Consider the following 13,102-nt stretch of genomic DNA (forward strand, 5'->3'; position numbering starts at 1 on the left):
TCTGGACTTTTTAATTATTTGAAGTTTCCATTAAAAGAGTGTATGGAGGATTAAAGATGCCTGTGTGCTTCAGTCTGAGGAAAATCCCCTTTCACGGTAACCTTGTGTGTCATGGAATGTCATAAATCCAGTCCGGTTTTTACATATGCCCTGTCGACACCGCCTTACTTTAGCTGTTTGTTTAAACTAGCCGATAAGCTCTTCAAAGTTCAGCTGCTCAAATTCTCTCTCTGAAAGGTTTTCTACTCCCTTTTTTCTCCTCAAATGTTAAAATAGCATAATTTACGGCGGCCCATTCCAGCACTCTTGGCCTGGCTCTTTGGGCCTGCCTCTATCCATCTTTACAGTAGTGTGAGCACTGATAGTAGAACATGTTAGGTGTGACAGAACCTCTCCTCTTGTGGGTCGGACTTGACGTTTCTCTCGTGGAGAGTTATGGCTGTTTTGGTAAGACTGGCGGGCCAGGAGGGCTCTTTGCTGCAGGGTGGAGTGATAGATTCAGCTGCCTGAGGCATCCCAGTGTGTTTATCCATGGCTAGTATGGCAGCTTTCAGAAGACATTTACCCCATGATTTGCGATGAGCTTATGTGTGAATAATTAATGGCAATTAATCCTTAATTACAGTAATTAGGCAAGTCACAGGAAATTAAGCTGCAGCTGGAGAGGCCCTGCGCGTCAGGGAGGAGGAGAAGGGAGGACACACAGGCGAATGTGGCATGGCGGTGCTGCAGGAGCAGCAGAGGGTGGCTCGGGTGGCACGGTGAGTGCCGGTGTGTGCCCATGCGAGATTGGCAGCCTCGGTGTGGCGTGCAGTGACACAGATGCTCAGCGGGCATAGAGCCGCCTTGCAGAAGAACAGAGCTGCTAGCGGTATAGAGCAATACTCTTTATCCGTCTTTTCTTTCATTCTTTTCATGCCTTCTTTTCGGCAGTCCCTCATTTCTTGCAGCTTGCAAATATAGTCATTGACCCATTGCCTTTCTGAGATCTGAGGTCCACAGAGATTAAGAGCCATTTGAGTCATCTTCTTAATTCTCTTTTAATAAAGCCCAAATTTATGGCATTTCCGAGCACCTGGGCCATACAGCACTCGTGCCAGGCTGCCAGGAAGTCCTGGTGGGTAGAATTCCAGGCGGGGCACACTAAGTCATCCGATATGCCGGCGAGACCCCTGATGAGCCGTCTGCGGCAAAGTACAAGCAAAATACACTAACCATTCAGAGATCTTAAAATAGGCCAAAGGCAGATTTGTGCTTTCATTGGAGCAAGTGGACATGGGGAGATGTTTGGATTTTGTTAGCTCTTAATTGAGACGGGAGTCAGAGGAGACGCTGGTCTATTTTTCCCGTTTAGTCCAGAGCTCATTTGCATCTTTTCATGCCTGCCTGTGTGAATTTCCGCTCCTTTCTTCTACTGTTACTTCCAATTACGCTGTTATGCACATCACTAATTCGTTTGCCAGGGCCTCCGGATCAGCCTTGGGTTTCATCTCTGCCCATTTCCAACACAATATGACCTTCATCTGTTTTTCTTTGGCTTTTTTGACGTGCCCTGCAGTCAATTTACATATTAAATTTTTAGGTGATCCACAGGGCTTGATACTGGGCATGCTTTTTGTTTCTTTATTTATTTGGTAATTTGCGCTTTACCCTTACCTGTCTGAAACACCTTAATAATATTTTCATAACTTCACGTACTGTACATGGAATTTAATACTAACTCCTCTTGTTCCATTTTAGGTTTTTGGTATGATGGTAATAATTATAACTGAGAGCCTAGACTCGTTTTTTTCGGTATTCACTACCAGTTTTTGACAGTCTTCTCTCCTGTGCATCATTGAAGTGGCAGCGTGGGTTCATTTTTATAACACAGAGGGAGAAAAGGAGTGTTTTACTAATAGGGGGTTTAAGTGGCATGGTGAGGCACCCAACTGTGATATTACATTAACCCACTCTGCCTCACATAGCTTGCCATCGACGACAAGATTAAGAGAACACACACCACCCCAATCTTAGCTCTCAAATACTCCACTACAAATAATGAGAATTTATTGAGGAACTCAAAGATGCTCCTCACACCTCCTTTACTTCTTCCCCCTCTTTATCAGGACGCACAGCAGAAAGCATGCCAGAGTGCTGCCGATGTGGATATGCACACTCTCTAATGATGGTGCGCCTGCCTTTTTCTTGCCTTTTTACTGTCAATTCACAGTAAAAAAATGGTTCAGTTCCACATAATAGTCACATAGTTAAAACTCATATGTGTTAACCTTTTTAGCCATACATTATAATAGAAGTTGAAGCATTTGCACACTATTTGCTCTCCGACTGTTCTAGCACCATCTACATGTCTTCTCTACATGCGTAAATTTTCCTCCATTGCTTCCTTGGATTATCGTACAAAACCCAAGCACCACCGAGTACTTTAGCTCCAGACAGAGAGAGCAAAAGGAGTGAGGGAGACTGGTGGTGTGAAGTGACAAGGTCAGCAGGTTCTCTCGTCGCTGTACAGAATCTTCCAGATAAGTGAAATAAATGAGGCAGTGTTAGCTGCTAACGGAACGCGTGTCACCACGATGCTAAAGGCTAACTGCCGACTGCCACGCCTTCAAATCTCTGGGTAGGCTAAGCTTCAAGATCAGCGTAGACGTCCTGTTAAAGTGTCTGGGAAAAGTGCAATGGAAGCAGATACTCATGTAGTCCAGCTCACTGATTCAGTTGATACAGGAAGCAAGACAGAACAGCATAGGTTCAGTGCTAACAAGGCAGTTATTAGCTACACATCAGCAAATGAGGAGAAATCAGAAAACCACTCTGACATATTACTTGCTCTCTTAATCATTACTAGTCACATTAATAAGTGGTGCATTCCTCTTGTGCATTTCTCTCTGAAAATAATGATAATGAAAATGTGCTTCCTTGGCAATATTATTTTGATTTTTAATAAATTTATAGATTTCCATCCTGTCTTTTATAAAATGCCTTTAACAAAAGCCAGTTTCCTAATGACATCATCCTCTTGGAAGTAAAATCATTTTTGGCTGGAAAACAACAGCACAAACATCAGTAAGTAGTTTGTTTTCTGGCATTAGTTAGTTCCTGTCCATTTAGTTTTTATATAATTACAGAAATCTGCATATTATCAAAAATTCAAAAGATGCTGTATAAATAATCAAGCTATAATCAATAAAGAGGAAATACTAAAAGATTAAGAGTTCAAAAGGTTCTGCATAAGAGGAATGATATTAATCACAACAGTTGCTTACATTTCTTTTTTTATTTACTTTTCTTCCAAAAAAATATTACACTTCCATCAGATGCACATCACACATTATACATCTCCATACACTCACAAATAAGCACACATATATCTACACTCACATTCACATGTATGTACATATCTCAATGTGCCCATATATACATGCACCCCTTACATATGTTGTGTACATATTGAGGAGAAAGGGGGGTGGGATATGACAAAAACAAAAATAAAATAAAAAGGAGGGGGGCAAGAAAGAAAACTATGTACATATAAGGAGTGATCTTTCTTAGTTGCTTACATTTCAAACAATGCCCCCCCCCCCCCCCCCCCCCCCAAAAAAAAAAAGATTAATTTCATTTTCATTTGACAGTGTCAGGTCCCAATAAGACGTAGAAAATCCAATTGAGGGAAAGCACAGGAGACTGTACTCTGCATTTGTGTTTTCTTAATGTAGGATTTCCATACAAGCAAACTTTATTGGAAGACAGCATTATAGCTGGACGGGGACCTCAAGACGTAAACATAATTGAATAAGGACGTAATTTGTGAAAAGTGGCCGATGTCCTGAGTCTAGCTCCCATCCTCTTTCCCACATCCAGCCCTTTCACAATTAAACATCCAAAGCACACAGAGGAGGGGATTCATGCGGAAAGTGTGTAATACCATTAGTGGACATTTCAAAGTGGACTGGAGTGTGTTTTTCTTTTAATTAGAGTCCAATTGTTTTAATGGCAAAGTTTCATTCAGAGTATTTGTATTCATGTACATTCACACTGGACACATTCTCCTGTTTTTTTCCCTATATTTTCACTTTCTTTCTCTCTCTCTCCTCTTTATATTTGTCTTGGTTTTTAATTGTCCATTGCAGTGAGTCAGAGCTACGCTATAAGAGAGCATAAGTGCAACATGTTGAGGCTATTTCTCCCTGAGAAAACTCTGCAGGGCTGCACCAGTGACAGCACTACTGACGGGCTAATGGAGCAGTCTGAGTGTGTGTGGTTGTGTGCATACGTGTGTGTAAGGCTATCCTTTCGCCCCTGCGCTGACCCCTTTGTGGGCCTGAATTCCTCAAATGTTTGCAGGATCAAGTCACTTAATCTGTGTCTCTGCTCGAACCCCAACGCACAAAGCCTCGGAGGGAAGTAGAGATAAAAGAAAGGAGAAAGCTATTGAGATTGAGATGGAGGCAGCACTTGGAAGAGATATACTGTACATTGAGAGCCGGGTTTCAGTCAGTAGGCAGTATGTATTATTTCACACTACCTCGTATTGTCCTCCGCCAATTGTTTTTGACAGGTAAAACGGTCAGGGAAATCAGCAAGGGAATTATGTGCATTCCCACAAAATGGCAAGCATCGGCATTTAATCACAGTCTACGGTGTGAAACTGCTCTCTATTGAAATGTACGAATTTGCTGCGCCAAGAATGGGGCGCATCCTCTTTACGTTGAAGACTATTCCGGAGGGATCGCTCCTTGAGATAGAATTCCGTTTGCGTCTCCAAACAGCATTCCTGTCGCCCGGCAATCACCAGCGCTCCCTTCATCAACTTGCAACAGCTCCCTCTTGATAGGAGCAATTCATAATTTCAGCTCCATGACACACGCGCACAACCGCGGCCCACTCATGCCTAATAGCGAGCGAGTCTGAGGCAGGAAGAATGGGGCTAAAACACGTCTGAGCCTTGAGAAATATTTGAGGATCAGTCAAAGATAGATTCCAAGAACCAGAATGCATAATATATTCGGGGCCTCGCGAACATAAGCCGTTGTTTTGCTCCGCTCCTGTTTCCCGCTCAATCACGATGATGAAACAACAGAGGATGGGAGGAGGGTGGTGGGTTTAGAGGCGGGTTGGTCCTCCATGCCGGGCTGTGCGCTCATCTCCCGAGTTCCTCTTCCTGGGTGAAATGACAGTCGTGTGGTGGGGGAGCGAAGGACTCCTCAGTCAGTGCGTGACACTGCTGTCAGTGCATGCATTAATTATGCAGCCCAGAGCCACAGAACGAGAGCGGCAACGTGTAAGACTAAGACGGAAAGATAGGGAGGGAGAGATGAGAAAAGAAGGAGATGGATAAAGGAGATGTGTGTGTGACAGGACAAACAGTGGAATGGAATGAACTGGTTAAGAAATGGCTCCAGTGTCCATTTTAACCTGGAGGATTTCTGTAGAGGTGCAGGATTATACATTACAAATTAAGTCATTGTAATTGACATAAACCTGCTGTGACCCTTAAAGCCAACGTGAAGTCAACGACACCCTGTGTATTTTCTTAATGCACATTCCTGGTCTCATTGTGAACTATTCATTGCTGCTTGTTATTCCAAAGGCGGAAACATTTGTCTTGTCATGTTCAAAATGTAACTTGCTTTTCCTGAGTAATGGCTTTCCTTTTAGTTTTATTTTAATGTAATTTAAAGTAGTTTGTTGTTGTTGTTAGTATTATCATTTAGCATTTTCAATTTAGTTTATTTATTTATTTTCAAAATTGTATAGTTTGTTTATTTAGTTTTTATTTTAGTTTTAATTTTAGTATTTTAGGGCTGCCAAAGTTAATGTGCTAATTTCAAGTGTTTAACGTCATTACATTTCTCAACACAGTTTATTGTTATCCACTGGCATTTTATTTTTAATTGAAGGCAATTTGTATTGTTTATTTCAGGAGTAAATACTGATAACATATGCATCGAAAACATTTATTTGTAGATATATTTATTTATTTACATTTTTGTTTAAATTTTGAAAATGTATTTTAGTTGTTAGTTTTTACTTAGATCTTTGTTACTGAAACTGTCAATTTAGGTCTATGTTAACAAGATTAACATTTACATTCAGCCTTGGCATGTATAATGGCATGTAACATGCCCTTTTCACTATCCGATAGGTTGTTTGGCCAAAAAAAAACAAAAAAACAACAACAAGAAAAATCTAAATTATTTTCTTGAATATCATTTTCAGATTCCAGAAATATGTTTGTTTGTGAATAGCAATTTACGTTGAATTGTTTTGCACATGTACACTGTTATTTCAGTTACCAAACAGCTTGTAGATTAACTGTTCAAGCATCCAATGGAAAAATACCTCTGAAATATTGTCTTGGAACATAGTACTGTTAAAGTGAAGAATCCAGTCACAAACTCATCCAAATAGCCAATACTTATTTACATTAAGCCAAGTGACTATTTGGAGAAATGTTTGTGCGTTCGTGTTCATTTGGGCCGTCTGTGTTGTGTAGACAGGGCCAGCTGTGTTTAAGATATGACTCTGCTTTTTAAGATGGACCAAACTGAACTGGACATGTAATGAAAGCGAATCGCCATGGCAGGATTCTCTCTCCATGAGAGATGCTAATTTTAAACCCTGTCCTAGATTTAGTACAGCCTAGCACAGCAGTTTCCTTCCTGTGTGCACACACATACTTACGGCTCACTGTGCTGTCTCCTTTCCTGTCACTCATGCCGCATCATCCACCATAATTCAGAGGTGATGCCTCATGACTTCTCACTGCCATCAGCCTTCTGCTCTGTAAGTGTTCCAAGGTTTGAATCCGTGGCTGTCAGGATCTCTTCAATATTGAGGGATATATATTCCGCGTGTCCAGGCAATATTGCAGAGGAGCTTTTCGAATAGTCCTAATTGAGTCAAATGCAAAAAGTATGCAATTTTATTCTGTTGATCAGGAGTTGTTTCCATGAATGCATGAATTCACTAGCATTATTCCCTGCGAGAACTTCTGCATCTTTATAAAGACTTAACCCTGCCGGATCCGGCATGTTCGCTTTGTAGCGTGCACAATTTTGATCTCAGGAAAACTGCTGTTCCGTAACTGTCACCTGTCACTTCCATTTTTCCACAACACAAAAGAACATATCTTGTATTACATGGTATTCCACAGGGGTGTTTCTCTTTCCTTCCCCAGATCTCTGCAGTTATTGAGAAATAAATGCTGTTAACTACTGTTTGAGTGGGCTTTGATTCAAATGGCATGAAAAGGAGCTGGTTGCTTTACTCTCAGGGAGCACAATTGAAACCATTAACGAATTATTCACTCTCTCTCCGAATATATTCATTTCTTTATTCTACGTGATCATACATAACCATATTCCTTTTGACGGCAAAGTATAAAAGCGATATTAGCAGCCAAACACAGCATGGAGCTACATCGCCCCGAACGGCACGGTTCCGTGGAAAGAAGTAGGTGGCACTGAGGAAAATCTATGGATTCGTTCCCAGAGGAATGACATGCGCATATAGCCTTAAGTTCACCCTCTGTTATACCTTAAACAAATTCACGCCCGCCCACGGACTTCTTAAATATTTAATTTGACAACTTTTTAATCCGTCACTACGCCGTGATGAAGTAATTGTCACATGTCGGGAAAGAGGGAGAAGAGGAAAAAAAAGATTAAATTATACTTTGAAATGTGAATTGAAGTGATTTAAAAGGTGCCGGGCTCTTATTTGTTTTAGGACCTCAAGTAATAAGCCAAGGCTAAGAAGGATGACTTTTCTCATGTACTTGCGTGTTTATCTGAGGGCTTTGGCATTACAAAGCTGGAGTCCCTGGTGATTTGCCCGGGCTGGTGTTCCCTGCGATCCAGAGGCTGGTGGGGGCTTCAAACCATAACCTGTACTAATGGAGTTCACAGGTCTGCTCACTCACACACACGCGCAGTTTCACACTCAGCAGTGCTATATATGACCGATGACATTTCGCGAGTGCTTTTAAAACCTATGCCTAAGATATTGACCTTGGTTTTGCTTGGATAATGTGGAGCGGGAGGCAAAGGATTTGCTGGTTGAAGTGAAAACCTTTCTGTGTATGAGACAAACTCCTGAGCTCATGTACGGTGACTAACTGTTTTTTCTTAGCATGCCTGATCTTTTCTGATCACAGATTAGCTATCACGAGAAAGACGTAATGCCCTTCTATCTCATCTGCAGAAAATGGGAACAGGACAGATTATACTCTATTGATAATCCTGAGGGGCTGAGTAGAATTTAGCATCCGCAGTGTTTATCGGACCTTCATAATTTAATCAGTTTAAATATTATATGAAAATTATGGCATCATTTACTCACATTCATGTCGTTCTAAACCTGTATGACATTCTTTCTCCTTGGGAGTATAAAATAAGATATTTTGAAAAATGTCTTCCATCATACAATGGATGTTCACTGGTCACCAAAATGTTTGGTTACCAACGTTCTTCAAAATATTTTTATTTTTATGTTCCTAAGAGGAAAGAAACATCATGATGATGAGTAAATGATAACATTTTCATTTTTGGATGAACAATCCCTTTAAATGTGACTATATAATTCAGACTCGTATTTGTCTTTCTGGATTTAGCTTTTTTTCTAGATTTACCCCCTGATTTCTTCTCACCCTCTCACCCTGGCATGGGAGGTGTGTGTGCCTGCTTGTGCCCGGCTGGTGCCCAGCTTTGCAGGGCATGGCGCCGAGAGCAGCGGGCAGACCCTTCAGGCTCTCTCTACCTTTCATCCACCGCTGAAGGTGAAAGTGCCCCCTCAGGGTTACTGAGCTCTGCCCCTCCCAATGGCTGCTGTGCAGGGAGTCAGATAGAGGAGAAATGATTAAAAAAAATGAGAACTGCTGAATTTGCCCTTGTCTACTGTATAATGTTTAATAATGAAGGCATTTTTTCGTGTCAGAAATTAACTTTTATATTAAGGAGCAATGTTTGTCCCCTGGAGTTGTTCTTCTGGGCTTTTTATCTTTATGAAGGCTTATTTGTTTTCTAACTATATTAAAATGGGCAACATGTTGCCCGCTTACATTAAATGCTTCTGAGTTAATTATTGGAAATGTATTCTCAGTTGAATAGTTATGGGTGTTATTAGTCAAATTAAATTAATATTAAATTTATAAGTAGCTGTAAATAACACAGAACACTAGGCCTTCTTATTCTTTCATAATTTCTTTAGATCCAGTCATCTGTCCAGTTCTCCTTTTATTCTGTCCATCCATCCATCCATTTGATTTTTATTTTATCCATACAATACATCCAGACAGCCATCCTATCTATCTATCTATCTATCTATCTATCTATCTATCTATCTATCTATCTATCTATCTATCTATCTATCTATCTATCTATCTATCTATCTATCTATCTATCTATCTATCTATCTATCTATCTATCTATCTATCTATCTATCTATCTATCTACCTACCTACCTACCTACCTACCTACCTACCTACCTACCTACCTATCTATCTATCTATCTATCTATCTATCTATCTATCTATCTATCTATCTATCTATCTATCTATCTATCTATCTATCCTTTTGACATTAATAGATTTTATTCATGTGTTCATTGAAAAGTAGTGTTCAGGAAGGCAGCACACACACACACACCACTATTACCCTGCACAGAGGCAACTGAGATTTATGAAGTCCACATGTTTAATACATTTAATTTGGTCCATGGGATTTGTACTTGCTTTGGGTTTTTTGTGCGTCCACCAATGAAATATTCAGTCCATACTCAGCCAGTATTAATAAGGGACTCCTGAAGAGAGGGGAGCACGGCGTGCATAAACATTTAGCCCTTATAGACTTCCTTGAGAACATAAGGACTGCACAGTACATGTTGAGTGCTATGAAGCCCCAATACATAATGTCCCAGAAAGCAACAGCCTGTTGAAAAATGGAGATCAGTGTTACATATTCCTGCAGGCCTTCTAGTATTTTAGACAGTCAGATATGGAGACAGAGAGTGAGCGAGAGGCCCCAGTATGAAATACCGACCAACGCAAATTTAAAGCCCCTGCCATCTCCCATTTTCAGGAGGAATCCATTCATTTGTAAACACATCCTATGAAGATGGCAGCTGGAGGAGTGCGTGAGGCAAAAAGGGGGGTGATGAAAAAAATAAACAGATTACTCCACTGCCTGGTGTGGTCACTAAAATATTTGCTTTGCATAAGTGCTGTTGGTTTTTCAAAGGAAATAAAAGAGAGCAAGTGAGGGACGAAAACAGACCCTCTTCTCTGAGGTACCTTCTAAGCAGGTGAGAGTTGTTTTTAGCAGAGTGTTTGCTTATCTAATGGGCTTTCCATTTTGATGGCTGAAAGTGTCATCACTTCTCCATTTAGGCAGCAAACAGGAAACATGGGTTAAGAGAGAAAGATAGAGAAACAAAAAGATTGGACTCTCCTGACTGCATGAGTAATGAGGGCTAAAGAGAGTTCACAACCTGACTAAACAGCTAGCTGTGTTAGCTGCTGCCCGTAGCGTGATACTTGCTAGCTCTTGTGTTTGGGCCGCAAATGCACTTGCGAAGGCGGATGCTTATGTTTACATGGGTAATGCGGGTGTATTTAATGTTGACAGATATGGCTTTTGGGTGAATGCTAGCCGGGGTGGATTGAGGGGCCCATAATGTGGCTGTCATCTGCGTGAACAGAGGTTGAAGAGAAGCAGCCCACCTCCGTTTCCCCCCTCGCATGGAGCCCACTCTCCTCTCACTCAGCGCTGCTTGTATTTATGGACTGGTTTTACTGGCCTCAGACATGGCGCTTTTACACCGATCTGCTCAGACTCATGGTTGTTCGGACATTTACGTTATTCCTGCTCTGAGTTACGTTCTTATGTAAAAAATTAGAGATATTGTCTGTAAACCAGGGGGAATGTAGAAATACACTCACACAGGCACCGACAGTTCTCACACTGTGAACCTGTGGCATATACACTCTTTAAATGTAAAAATCTAAAACTGAATTATGAGTTAAACTTTAAAATGGGAAATCAAGTCACATTACAAAATATAAGATCTCAGTTATCCATTTGTGGAAAATTCTCAGTTGAAATAATAAAAAAAAACTTTAATTACTACATTAATGGCTTTTATCATACTAACAGTAGCTGTACTAATTTTGCGGTATTTTTGATTGTGGAAATGATTGATACCAGGGTAAATTTATGCATGACTACCTCATTTTTACTTTATTATAGCAGTTAAAATTATTTACAAATACACACTTTATTTCATGCTTATTTCATATTTCAACTTTCAGGCCTCAGTGTTTGTTTCCATAAAACCAAAATCCATTACCAAGACATTTCTATCTTATTAATAAAACCCCCTGCAATATGCATTTATATTCAAATCTGTGAACTGCTGCGTAGCTCCAAAAGAAGCAGGCAGAAGTCATCTGCTAAAGTCTCTCTCACGCTAAGCCCTCGAGTTTATATGCACAAACACACAGAGCGCAGAAGAAACGAAAGGGAACAACGAGCGAGACAGCGACAACCCCTCCTCGCCCTCCTCTCCCAAATCCTAAACACTGTTTACTCATATTTTAAAATCAGCCTTTCTACTGCCCCACTGCGAGGATATCGAACTCATTCAAACACGTCATCTTTACCAAAGCTTATTAAAAAGACGGACACATCAGCGGAGGATACTCATTTTTCAGTCTGTGCTGTAATTGCCCAACACAGACTGGCGAACAACAATCGCAGAGAGAGGGAGCGAGAGCGGCTGAGTGGAGGCAAGGAGATAAAGGGCTTTAGAGGGCTGGAAAAAAAGGAGGGAGAATGTCTCGGAATCTCTCAATGGACCATGTTCCAATAAATCCCCTCGCATTTCAAAGGGGTGTGGGATTTCACAAACACATTTTGAAAGACGATCCTGTGAATCGAGCGAGCACTTTACGGTATAAGTGCCAGCTTCTTTAAGCTGAGAGAGTGAAAGAGGACGGGGGGCAGGGAAAATGCAAGCGAGCGAGCAAGCGGGGTGGGCTTTTTGCGCATGTAATGCCTTGTGTTTGACCTGAAACTGCACTGGCTGGCTGATCTTTTGTGGAAATGATATACATGTGGAACAGAAACATAAGGCAATCCAATCTGAAAAGGTCAGTCGCCACTGCAGTCGGCTAGAAAATGGAGATGAAGTGCATGTTTCCCCTCATCTGTTTCATAAAAATGAAAAAAAAAGGATCAGCCTCAGCCCACAAAATGCTCTCAAAGCTTCATCTTCAGCCTGAAACCATTGAACTGAGGTGGCTAAAAGCGTCAAGTCCTGAGAAGAAAGGAGGCACTGAGATTGAATTGTTTGCTGGCAAGCTAGGCTAATGGTGCTGTTGTTGAGGAGGGCTCGCATGCTCTCATTAACCTTCTAGCTCGTTAGCGCCGGCGGTTGCGCGTGCTTGACGAGCCCCGGCATCTCAACCTGACGCATGTCGTGTCAACGAGAGCTGTTCCTCGCCCCGAGACAAAGGCACGTTGGCAAGACACTGGTCCACCCCGACCACAACCGACAAAACGTTATCCCCACTAATGTCTTCCCCTCCAATTAAATCTGTAACTGTTAATTACTGTAATTAGCTAAGCAAGACCTTTCTCTCTCTCTGTATCTCCCTCTCCACCTCTCTTTCTCTTCAGTGTTTAGCGATAAGCTGAGTTCTCGGTTTTGGAGTGCTGTTTGGAATGGAAAGGTGTGATGTTGTGAATATTTGTGATTAAAATATTAACATTTTATCTAAAAGCTAAAGGTCAGATGCCACATTCAGACCCTGAACCCCTATTAAGAGATGTGTGAACAAAATATTTTTTTTTAATAACATTTTTACATGCACAGGGTTCATCCATACGTGCCAAATTAAAGAAGAAAACTCTCTTGATATTTTAAGAACAATTACAGAAGAATAAAATAAAGCATATTTCGTTACCTTTTGAAACTTAAAAAGGTTCAATTTGAGCAGATGATTTTACCATCGCTGTCATTGTCAGAGCGCACTTTCACAGTACATTCATGCTTTTCTCCTTTTCTTTTGTTGTTTGATTAACATTGATGACGCAGACAACAG

General features: G+C 41.0%; 1 protein-coding gene across 5 annotated transcripts in view; it reads left to right on the forward strand.

Moving 5' to 3' along the window:
* Positions 1-13,102, forward strand: part of LOC306849261 (pre-B-cell leukemia transcription factor 3) — a 93,137-nt gene that overhangs the window by 44,972 nt on the left and 35,063 nt on the right. The window lies entirely within an intron of this gene.

This window comes from Barbus barbus (genome assembly GCF_936440315.1).
Source record: "Barbus barbus genome assembly, chromosome: 29".
NCBI classification, from domain to species: Eukaryota; Metazoa; Chordata; class Actinopteri; order Cypriniformes; family Cyprinidae; genus Barbus; species Barbus barbus.